Below are 13,207 nucleotides of genomic sequence, written 5' to 3' on the forward strand. Positions count from 1 at the left end.
TGGAGTGTGTTGAGACCAGGAGGTAACCTCTGATTCTGCCAAGTTGAAGTCGATTCTCCATGTGTTTAAGCTGCATTCTCTCTAGTGTCCACCAGGGGGCGACTCCTCTGGTTGTATAGAAGTCTATGAGAAAATGACTCTACTTCTCTCTTGATTTATTACCTCAGTAAACATTGTAAACATGAGTTTATGGTCTCAATCTCTAGTTTCAAGTCTTCTTCAATACAGCATGATGTTCATTTAGTACATTATGGTCCATTTAGAGTCAAACAGACCATAAAGCAGGGGATGCTTTGGGGGCGGGGCTACGCGGTGATTGACAGGTCTCTACCAGAGACGTATACGGCGTCTCTACGTCACTCCTCCTCAGTCCAGATGTGGTCACTTCCTGTTCAGTGGTTGCAAAAAGTCAAGATGGCGACGGCCAAAATCGCTGTTCTAGAGGCTTGATGAGTCATCATCACAATTTGACCCGGTCAGTGGCAGAGACAGTGTCAATGTCTTGGCATGTTAACCTCCCCACACAGGTTAATGGTCACATACTGGATGTGGTCTGGACCTCTGGTGGTTCTCCCTCCAACACATGGTATAGATTCACACGGCTCTCCCCTGACCTCCTTCTCTAACGGAGGTTGAGCTCACCAACCAGAGACCTGGTGCCAAAATGAATGAGCGTGAATTCATAGATATCCCACAAAATCAATTTGTATGTAATCCACGTAATCATGAATCAGGAAATGTAAAGACTGCAGAAACACACACAGGAAGGGGGCAAACGAAAATGAAGAAAGACGTTTATTTTGAAAAGACAGTCTTCCTGTTTGATCCTCCACACTCCGTCCTGGAGCTCATCACCGCTACTCTTCAGGCTGCCAGTCAGACATCACATTTGCTCTCCTCATTCGTATGGTCTCTCTACCTATCGGATCGTCTGTACTCCACCTATCGGATCGTCTGTACTCCACCTATCGGATCGTCTGTACTCCACCTATCGGATCGTCTGTACTCCACCTATCGGGTCGTCTGTACTCCACCTATCGGGTCGTCTGTACTCCACCTATCGGGTCGTCTCTACTCTACCTATCAGACCGTCTGTACTCCACCTATCGGATCGTCTGTACTCCACCTATCGGATCGTCTGTACTCCACCTATCGGGTCGTCTGTACTCCACCTATCGGATCGTCTGTACTCCACCTATCGGATCGTCTGTACTCCACCTATCGGGTCGTCTGTACTCCACCTATCGGGTCGTCTGTACTCCACCTATCGGGTCGTCTGTACTCCACCTATCAGACCGTCTGTACTCTACCTATCAGATCGTCTGTACTCTAGTTATCAGATCGTCTGTACTCTAGTTATTTTACCTTCAGTTTCCCGCTGTTGCCTCACATTACGACTGAAGCAGCCAGTGATTGTGTTTAATAATATTTATTTTTAAATATAAATTGACAATATGAAAAAGACAAATTCTGGCCTGCAGATATTATAAGTCTCTGGCTTTTATTGTGAAAGGTAAGAACAGAAGGAGGGGTTCTAGTCTGCGTTTCTTTTGTCACAGTTGAAAGCAGTGATGGAGTTTGCTGCCTTGGTGGTGTTGTAGTTTCACGTCACCATCATTCATCATAATCATCCCGTTCCTCACAACGTGATTGGTTGACGACTTTATTCTCGGTGTTAACGATGAGGAAAGTCGACCCCGTTCCAAAAAATGTAGAAGAATTCTTGTGGGAAAGTATTCACGAGAAAAGCAAAAGCTATATTGACGTGTGGATTAATCACACACACAGAAAAACAGAAACGTGATGATGTTTTTTTTAAACTGAGCTGAAGTTGTTTCTACTTGTTGACCTCGTCGGTATGAAATGTGACTCATTTCCTCCCGTTCACCTCTGAGCTGCTTATTACCGTCAGAGGGGGTTATTATCAGAGAGCATGCTGCTGGGCAGATGTCTCCTCCGTCTACTTACCTGATGTCCTAATATCTTCAGTTGAGTTGCTTTTATTTTTCCACGCTGTGACATCCTCTGTTGTTCTTGCTCCGCCTCCTTCACTCCTTCTTCTGTTTGTCGTGTTGAAGCCACACCAACAACACCACCAGGGTTTCTTTCTTTAATAAGCACCCAAATAAAACCTCCAAAATGTCCTCGATGTCACCACCTTTTAAAACCTTATTTCATCTTCACAACAGTTAACACACTGCAAAGACGTATATTTGTCTAATTACTAGTCAAAATATCTCTTAACAATTGATTTAACAGTGAGACAAAAGAACAATGCATCTTCAATATCATAATTGACACACATTTCCAAATACTAGTGAAATATATATATACAGTATATATATATATATATATATATATGTGTGTGTTATAAATGTCCTGATACAACGATTTCTATGATATCTTACGAAAAGTTACTCAGAGTTTTGCTACTGAAGTCCAGCAACACGTGTCAATTTCTGCTCCCTACATGAATACAGTCTTTTCAAAATAAACCTCCGTCTTCACAGGAAACAACTTAGTTAAGTTTAGGCAACAAAAACTACTTAGTTAGGTTTAGAAAAAGATCGTTGTTTGGGTTGAAATAACTACTGAAGTGCCGTTACTGTTTGTTGAACCCCATTCACCTCCCCTTCCTCCCACTCTGTTTGGGTTTTTGCTGTCTTCATACTTCCTCGTTCATGATTAGGTTGAATAAATACAAAATTATTTTGTGGGATATCCATGAGTGACGGCACATTATTTTAAAGGTAGCACTACGAACCCTGGAGGACACCAGCCTGGAGTTTTACCAGCTACTTTCAAGACCTATTTTTATTCTTTAAAGGCGTAAATATTACATCTTATTTCAAGAAATCTAACCAAGCTCATCTATTTTTGTTCTATTACCATTTTCTTTAATTATTACAACAAAAAAATCATAGTTTTTCCTTCTTTTTGAAGTGGATTTCTTCCAGCGTATCATCATTATGAACGTTTGTCCGTTTAACCCCGAAACAGCAGAGCTGTGGAGGTCAGATCTGGTTCCTACAATGCAGCGGGTTCCTCAGGGATTGTTGATGGAGAGGAGAGGCATGTCTTACTCGTCTTACTCCCTTCAGCGCCGCAAAGATTTTTCCAGGATTCAAACTGCAGACCTTTGGGCTTAAAAAGCTCCATTTTAAGGGCCGACCGTTTACATTGGCTGCCTCATCCCTCTGCACCTTTATTACCTCCCGGAAACTGGAGTCCACCGAGGTTAGAACAACACGATGTATGTGAACCGCTGGCCGGTGTGTCTAAACTCCTGACTGTGTTCTTAAACTGCCCACACGATCCCTCCGCATACCTTCGGTAACTCTCAACAGGTTCGTGTGCACGCTGATAAGGCTGAAGGAAGCAAATGTTTTCTGGGAGGCGTCTACCTGAAGAAGCGAATACTGCCAATCCAAGCAGCCCGCTCGTGGATTAGGCGCCTGATCCGCTTGTATATTGTCAGATATTGTCAAACCCTGTGGAGCCTGTGGGCTTTTTCATAACGGGGCGAGAGATTGAACTTCGGTTTGGCAGCTTCCAACAATCCACGAGCCTGAACAAGGGATCGGCTCTGACCACATTTAGTTGTTGTTTTTTTTGTGTTTTTTTCAGGAGCCGCAAATGCAAACTAACACAGACGTTTGCATGAATACATGAGCACATGTACACAATGTATGTGAGCTTATACCAGCACTCACACAGAATACATAAATGATGGAGAATGCATTGCTTTGAGAAGCTGCCTGGAGGATTGAACGGGTGCCAGTACCGAAAAAAAAGGGAACCTGACGTTTAGGAAAAAGTCGAATGTAAATGTCTATTCAGTATGATTCATTGCCTTTAGCAAGGAAACAATAACTACCAGTCAGGGCCCCGTTCCTCGTACGTGGCTAACTGAGTTAGCCGGATACTTTTCAGGATAAGATGACGTAGATCAGGCTTTTCGGTTCCACGAAGCAAGTTTGGCAAAATCACCATGGCAACACATCCATAAACTTGAACCTGCTCCAGCGCAGGCTAACTGAAGGTAGCTGGATAAGCTGTCACTCCCCCGGAAAACATGGCAGCTCCTGTCATATACGGTAGTCTAATGCGCTTGCGCATCTACCGGGGCTTATACGGGAGTTCCGGAAATGCATGTAAAGTGAGACACACGGTGATCCATTAAAACCAGCTGAGCAAACTAAGAAGCCTCTATTGCATTAATGTACAGCTCCCTTCCTCAGAGATCCACTGATGAAGGAGGATATTAGTTAGATTAGTGTTTTATAGGGAGAGAGTTCTTCCACATCGCCAAGATCCGTTATCACATCATGATGACTTCCTATACGAGCGCTATCCATTCTGCCCACAAGGAGTCATTTATTTACAGAGCTTCTGGAGCATACATTGAACACCACACGCTGCAGCCGAGCATTGACTCTCACACACTGGATGCAGCCTTGAGCTGTTCTGCGAGTGGTACATTGTTGTTCAGTGTCGGCGATGCGGAGAACATGGGGAAAGCTGCTGCATGCCGTGCTGTTGGTGAAGTTTATTAGGCGCTTAATAAACTTATGGATGTGTTCATTACATCACCATGGCACATATTGTACTGACTCAGCATTCTGAGTAATGTGTGTGTGTTAGTGTTTACTTGCTCTCATGTCCTCTTGATGGCTGCGTTGCATACATGAGGGTTAAAGCACTCATAATGATATGACAGTGTTATTAGTACACCAGCATATCATTACTGTAGAACATGATGAAGGTGGACTCATGATAAGAACAGAGAGAATCACACTATTTATCTTCACTGCTTCAGTTGATTGAATGTCTGATGATGAATAATACACACACACACACACTGATCCGCCCACACACAGATTCACACACACAGATTCACACACAGATTCAAACTGCTAGTTCTATATGGTGATCTACACATACATGTATACACACATATATAGTACATGATACATGAGGGCATACAGTACATATGTCCTCATATTAATGAGGATCAGTTAGATACTCTTTGGGCTTGTTTTTATCTTATTCTGAAAGAGTTGAGATCATTATTGTCGCTATAGATCTCATTGGATGATGCATTCATGAAGCCTACTGCCAGCAGCTCATTTAAAGACATATCATCTGATTGATTGGGGTGATGAGGCATTAAAATGAGCCGATACATTTACAACACTTACGCATTTAACGTGTCTGTGATATTCTGCGTGCTTCTTGTCTAGCCCTCGCAGCGGTGGAGGTGTTAGATTTAGCCGTGATTATGGTCTTGAATTCCTCATATGCGTTCATGATCATCTCCTGCTCGTCAGCGGAGTAAAAAGAGGCTCTTTCTTTGACTTTATTTAACATTGTACTGTTAGAAAATCATGGTTTCGGTGATCGACGCTTCCCCCTTTTGAAGTAGGACGGGCACGCGCAATTATCCTGATCATGATAGTCTGGTTCCAATTAACGAGACTGTTTGAGAGGATCAGCCTTGGAGAAACCAGATAGCCTGATGTCAATCATCTCGTTAATTTAGGCTGCTAACAGGACATTTGATGGACTTAGTTGAACCACGTACGAGGAACGGGGCCCTGTTGATGTGAAGCAGCTTCACCTGTGTGATCAGACAGCTGCTGTCTGATGAAGAACACGATGATGATGATGAAGATGAGAGAATAACGGAGCTACTGATCAACATGAGGCTTCTCTTTGTTTTTTCCCCAACGGTTCAGAGGATGATTATAATGATGATGATGATGATGATGAAAGCTACAAAGAGGTCACAGATCATGAAATGATTTTAAGGTCTTTGCTCTGCAGGGTTGCACCCTCTAGTTTGGGAGTGAGTCGCACCCCAAGGAGGGAGTTCAAGTGGTGGTGAGGTGGTTCAACATCTGATCAGGATCCTGTTTGATGACGTTGAGACGTTGAGACTTTATTAAAGATAACGTTTCGGTAGAAAAGAGTGTTATAAATACTACCACGGCATTGAGCCGAGTCCTCGTCAGTAAACTGATCAGGATCCTCCTGGACTCCTCCTTTTTAGAGGTTTTTGCGGGGGCACATCTAGGGGCCTCCGGGGTTTAGACCCGGAACACGTTGAAGAGATTACGTATTTCGTCCGGCTTAGGAACGCCTCGGGTTCATCAGGAACAGCTGGGGAAATGTTTCTGGGGAGCGGTGACGATGGGAAAACCCTCCTAAAGCCGCTGCCCCCGAGACCCGGATAGCAGGAAGTAAAAGGACGGATGCAAGGTTCTGTTGGACCACAATCCACTGATCAACAGGTCGACTCCTGCAGGTCGAGGGTTCACCTGATCTCCATGAACTGATGTAACTGCAGACGTTTGTACTCCAGCGAGTTTCTTCTTAATTAACTGGCTCAGTAAAGGAAGTCTTGGTCCAGATGTGAGCTGGCTGAACCAGAACCCCCCCCAGAAATATGTAGACCCTCACAGGCTGATCTGTTATCAGAGACTGAGGGTCACCAGACCGACGGTCGGGTTCGAAGACGTTAAAGAGTTTTTGTTAAAGATAAAGTTACTTATTCAGAAGGAAAGAGTATAAAAAATAACTGATATTTCTACAGACATGTTGAACTCAGCTGAAGGTTTTTTGCTGTGTAATTTGAGCGAAACTTCTGTCACATAAAACTAAAGTATTTCAGTGTTCACATGTCTGCATGATTGTGTAACGTGTTGTGGAGTGAGATCTAAATAGAGGTGAAAGAATAAAGCTAAGAGAAGAATAACCTGGTAGAGTTTGGGCTTGTGGAGAGTCTGTACTCACTTTAAAGTCACGTGTTGTGCTTCTAAACTGATGATTTTCTTCCTTCAGTCAACGTCTCAGACGAATAAAATGCTGCTGACGTGAGGAATGCCATGTTTAAAGTTTGATTTTCAAAGACTCACAACGTGTTTTTACTTAGAAACACTCAAATGTGCCGAGTTGAATAAACGTGTGACGTGTTTGTGAAAGCGACGGCTGCATTATGAAGCCTGATTCCGTGGTTGAAGAGAGGCCACGGGTAACTCGCCACATCCCCGCAACGAAAACACTGAACTGCTGCTCGGCTTTAAACGGGCTGATAATCACCAGCTGCAGGTTCAACCCCGACGTCCTGACCTCACGTGGGGTCAGCATCACACACAGTTGAAGCTACTGCTGCTTGGAATCAGACTCTCATAACGAAGAGAAAAACACACAAGATGACTTTGAGAAAAGTGAACTCTGGCTCTTTGTGCACAGAAAGGAAACCCTGTTTTCTGTGACTGTCGGCGCTGCCAAACCAAAGCCGACTGGACTGAACTGAGGCGTGTTGTGCTGCTGCTGAAGAGAGCGCTGTGAGTTTTAATCCATTTGCTGTGGAGATGTCACGCTATTCATCCACGGCCGTCGCACGTCCTCCAGAACACACAAACATCACCCTCACGCCACATCCTGGTACCAGGAGCTCAGGGCTCAGTCCACAGACATCCAGACTAGTTCACCTTGTCTGAATCCTGAACCATGTCGTCCCAAAGTCTCTTCTGTTCTGTTCTTTTAAACGGGTGGGATGTGTTCGCTTCAGGATCTGGTCCCTCAGTACCAGGATCAGAGACCGCTTCATACTGAAGACCACCAGACTTTACCTCGATCTACTTTACTTACTGTTTGAAAGTATTGTTTCCTTCTCTGATTTATTAATAACATCCTGTTTATTCAGTTGATTCACTTGTATTACTGTCTGCCACGAATGGATGTCTTTATTTAATATTTCATTATATTCTGCCTTAAACTAATATTATGTTTGTGATTCTCACTTTGCTGTCATGTTACTTTCCCTTTATATACATACTATATATGTATATATATATATATATATATATGTATATATATATATATATATGTATATATATATATATATATATATATATATATATATATGTATATATATATATATATATATATATATATATATACGTATGTGTATATATATATATATATATATATATGTATATATACGTATATATATATATGTGTATATATATATATATATATATATATGTATTTATATGTACTGTATGTGTGTATATATAGCATATACTACAGTGTAGTGTTGAATATCTGACTCTTTGGTACCAGCTCTCCTTTAGGTTTCATGAGCATGTCTATCAGTTACTCTTCTTATTGTTGGAAACACACTCAGTGTGTGGAGCCTCAACAGGAATAACAACCTGACGGCTTTCATTCCCCCTGGATCAGTGTCTGTCTGTCTGTCTGTCCTCCTGTCCTCCTGTCCTCCTGCCTGTCTGTCTGTCTGAACACTTTGCTTCAGACTCAGATGTCTCAACAGCTACAATATGGATCAGATTTTGTATTTGGTTCAGATATTGGTGAAGGAGATCCACAGGACTGTAATCTAAACATTAATCCTACTGGTATTCCCTTTATCTGGAGGAGGTCCTCTGGTGCAGCTCCTCCACACGGCCCCACTGCACATTCTTTTTAAACTGAACCCTGAATGAAAACGTACGATACTTCAAAGTTTGGTTGGTTTACACAGAGTAGACATTATAAAACTACCAGAGAAATATAATCATTATCATACCTAATAGACACTAACCACCCTCTTCCACTTGTGCTCCCCAGCCGCCTCTCTCACAAGCCCCACAGCGGAGGAGGGCCCCCTGGCGCAGCTCGCCCACACGGCCCACCGGCGAGACAAACGCTGCTCCTGCGAGAACCAGAAAGACAAGGAGTGTATATTTTTCTGCCACATCGGCATCGTCTGGGTCAACACGCCGAGGTGAGTCCGTCTGAGCGTCGTGATGAATTTGAGTTCAAGCGCGACGACAAAAAACATGCTCCAGCTGCTGCTGCAGGGAAGGGAGGAGAAGGGAGGAGCTCACATAAAACCAAGAGGAACTCCCGCTGGTCTGCAGGTCAGAAGGTTTCAGAGGAGGAACGTAACAATCAATCATCACACAGAACAACCTGCAGACCTTTAGACGTAGGGAGGAGCTACAGAACCTCCTTGTTTCCTGTATTCTGGTGACTGACGATTACAAAATAAAAGCATTTTTACTTTTATAATATATAAAAGGGATAATATTCTCAACGCTTTTAAATATTGAATAATTGTGACCTCGGGAGCGTCAGGAAGGTTATTAAGTCAATATTTTACCACAGTTTATATGAAACACATTGAGGATATAAATGACATATACAGTCAAATAATGAACAGATTAGATTCAGAATGTGAGCTTCGTTGTGAACTGACGTTTTAAAATGTATCCGTGACTCTTGTTCGTCTGGATATTAATCAGTCTGTCAATAAATCTGAGACTGTTGAGTTTTCAAATAAACCAAGATGGCGACGGTGAAAATGCCAAACTCAAGGCTTCAGAACGTCAGTCCACAAGCCAGTGGATGACAACATGCTGACCCTGACTTCTTATGATAAACAGTGACGGACTCACACAGACTCACTGTGGATAGAACTGAAGAAACCTGCTAGTCTGTGAATGTTTGAACTCTAAATGTAGTGTTGGCCAGCACTGTAATAGATTACATGAAGGAGCTGGAGGGTGAATCCCTGCTGTGAGCTGTTCATATCTTTAAATTGGAACCAGACTCTCTTCACAATCGGTGGCAGTTAACTTCATTTCGGTTCAGTGTGCACAAGCAGTGAGTGAGCAGCTGGATGTGAGGAGCTCATAAGAAAGAGCACATTTCCTAATGGAGGGTAGTTCCTGTTTGAACCCGTTTAACACGAAGCCAACAAGGAGACCACAAGGACTCTGAAATCCCTGTGGTTGGACCCTGATCTGGACCGCAACCAGTTAACTCCTCACAGCCGGCCAGTTCACATCAAAGTGTTGATTTTCGTACTTTGTATTTGTCATGTGGCAGTAAACAAACACAAAAACCATGTTGTTGAAATGTAAATTGGGTTTTGATGTTAATTTCTACAGTTTGATTCTCGTGCATCCAAAGTATTCCAAAAACTTTAACCAACCTGTGTGGACTAACTGTGCCGCTCATGTGAGTCACATTCCAGAAGAAACGGCTTCCTTAGATGAGCTAAACACGGCTCCTGCAGCGGTGGGACCCGCTCACTTAGGCTGCTGGTCTGGTCTAAACATAGCAGTGTGGTTGAACCTAATCTCCCTGCCTTCATCATAAAGACGCTTTAAACAGCACTGGCAGAGCCCACCATCACTAACTACACCACCAAGCCCTGAAGCTTCAGGGAAGTCCTGTCCTCCTCTGCAGCCTGTCCTGCAGACTCCATTTTGTTTTACATATTAAATGATAATATTAGTGATCAGTGCAGCACGTGTTCAAAGTCTGATTTAATCCACTACAAACATAAACTACACGGGGAGCCTAGTTAATTCCATCCATCTATAGCTTCAAAGCTTCATAGCTTTATAGCTCTATAGCTCTATAGCTATATAGGTTCATAGCTCTATAGCTTTATAGCTTTATAGCTTCATATCTATATAGATTCATAGCTTTATAGCTATATATCTATAAAGCTATATAGATATATAGCTTCATAGCTCTATAGCTTTATAGCTAGAGCTATATATGAAGCTATATAGCTATATAGCTATAAAGCTAAATAGCTATAGAGCTTTATAGAGCTTCATAGCTTTATAGCTTCATAGCTACATAGCTATATATTGTGGCGATTGTGGCTAAGTATATAGGCCATCTTTCAATCAGAGGGTTGGCGGTTCGAACCCCGGCTCCGGCTCCGCTAGTCACATGTCGATGTGTCCTTGAGCAAGACACTTAACCCCAAAATTGCTCCCGTAGCTGTGCCTACGGTGTAGAAATGTGATAGACTCTGAATTGTAAGTTGCTTTGGATAAAAGCGTCTGCTAAATGACTGTAATGTAATAGCTTTATTGCTCTATAGCTATATAGCTTCATAGCTATATAGCTTTATTGCTCTATAGCTATATAGCTTCATAGCTTCATAGCTTCATAGCTTCATAGCTATATAGCTTTATTGCTCTATAGCTATATAGCTTCATAGCTTTCGAGGTGGCAGCTGCTGTTCCTTCATCACCATGAACACACTCAGTAGTTTATTCTGACTCAATCCAACATACAAATACTCACCAAATGCGGATTAATCCGCCGCTGAAAATAGTCCCCAACAACTGCTCTATTTCTTCCTGTTTGTTTGACTTAAAAACTACAGAGACCAGCTGATGAAACTATATATTTGTGTTTTTAAATATTCACGTCTTCAGTAGGAACCAATGGGCTTGAAGCTGAGAGACACAGACAGGAAGTGAGTCTGTCTCTCTCTCTGGAGAGCTGCAGGGATGACGTGTGTTTGTACTCCAACAGGAAGTCTCTTTGACTCTTAAATTTCCAACACGGTGTCAAAGTGTAAAAACAACCGCTTGAAGCGATTGTTTGTTTGGAGCTGCTGGACTCCAATAAATCTGAGTGCAATGAGCTCTTCAGCACTTAAATCTGCTGTGTTTCAACATCAAATGTCTCTCTGTGTGTTTTAGGAGAGCTTCATGTGGTTTTTATTTAAAGCAACAGACTGTCAGCACTGGGCCGGTTCTGGTTCTGGTCTTGTTATGCGGTGTGTTAACAATAGAGAAGCACTAAACTTTACATCCACTTCTTCGCTGCTATTGTGTGCCAGAGAAAAACAAACTGTTCAGTTCTTTCAGGGTCAATGTTATCGTTGAAATCCACTTCTCACAAAGGTTTTCATTTCATGGATTTGTTTTTGCAGATTTTCACCCTCACGAGCGTAAAAACTAAACATTGAAACCAGCCGGAGGTTTGATTCTACGAGCGTCCAAACGGACTGAGGTCCAAACCAAAGACAGCGAAGCGTCCTCCGGCATAACCTCGCTCACCTTCGACCAACTCAAACAACAGCAGATTATTTAACATCCGTCACGTGGGACAAAGATTTATCCAACAGCCGATTCAGCCAGACGACACGATTACAACGTTTCTTCATCTTTTCTACAAACGTTGTTTTAACCTGAAGCTCTAATCTGAGTTTGACCCATTTATAGGAGAACCTGAACACATCGCAGGCCATACAACCGCAGAACCCGCGTTTAAGAGTGACGGACAGGCAGACATGAGGACAGACAGACAGACATGAGGACAGACAGACAGGAGGACAAACAGATGTGTCAGCCGGAGGAGGGAGACGACGGTGACTTTAGTAGAGATGAATGTTCTACAGACGTGGTGCTGTTCAGCATCTTCTCCCGGTGGTCTAGTTGACCCCTCCATGAATCCAGCTCTGCACCCTCCATCACCTGCAGCCGGTCCAGATCCGACACAGCGGTCCCACCGGCTCCCCCTGATTCACTGCAGAGCACCGAAAACATGTTTCACAAAATATCAAACTGTTTAGACGAGACTTGATTCTGCATGTTGAGGACATCAGTGTTCATGCTGGAGCCCAACGCGTCACTAATTCCACTTGGTCACACGATGACGCTCCTCTACGGTCGCAGTAAACCAGGTTAACGTACCGGGAACACATCGTATTTAGGGTTAAAATAAGTACATGAAGTAAGTAAAACATAAACAAGGTATCATAAGTACAGAAAACATGTAACTTCTAAATAGCTCAACAACAACAGACCTCGCCATCTTGTTTTTTCAGACAAAAATGTTCCAATTAACTTTGATAAAGTGAAAGTGTTAAAGTTAAAGTTAAAGTAGTGAGATGAAAACACGGACGACTCCCAGACCGGACACCAGACCTGACACCAGACCTGACACCAGACCTGACACCAGACCGGACACCAGACCGGACACCGCCGTGGTACCGATCACACTGACTCCTCAGGGTTCTGTCTTCCAGCCACGTGGTTCCTTATGGGTTCGGTTCCGTCCGACTGAAGCGGGAGCTCGGACGCTGCCTCTGCTCACACACACAGGACAACGAGTGTGTGAGCTTCTGCTCCCTGCAGACAGAGTGAGGACACACACACACACACACACACACAGCTGATGTTCTTTATCCCTCCTTCAATAATAACTGTTAACAGAGAGAGAAACAGAATCATTCACACCACATGTTTATTTACACGTGAAACAGTTTCACTGAAGAGATTCTGACTTCCCTTCAGTGGACGTCCTCAGTGTCACATGACAACCAACACGTTAGGCTAGGTTTAGGCAACTAAAGCGACAGTTAGGTTCAGGCAAGTAA

The sequence above is a fragment of the Anarhichas minor genome, unplaced genomic scaffold, assembly GCF_050575085.1.
Source record: "Anarhichas minor isolate MPS153535 unplaced genomic scaffold, ASM5057508v1 ptg000047l, whole genome shotgun sequence".
Taxonomy (NCBI): domain Eukaryota; kingdom Metazoa; phylum Chordata; class Actinopteri; order Perciformes; family Anarhichadidae; genus Anarhichas; species Anarhichas minor.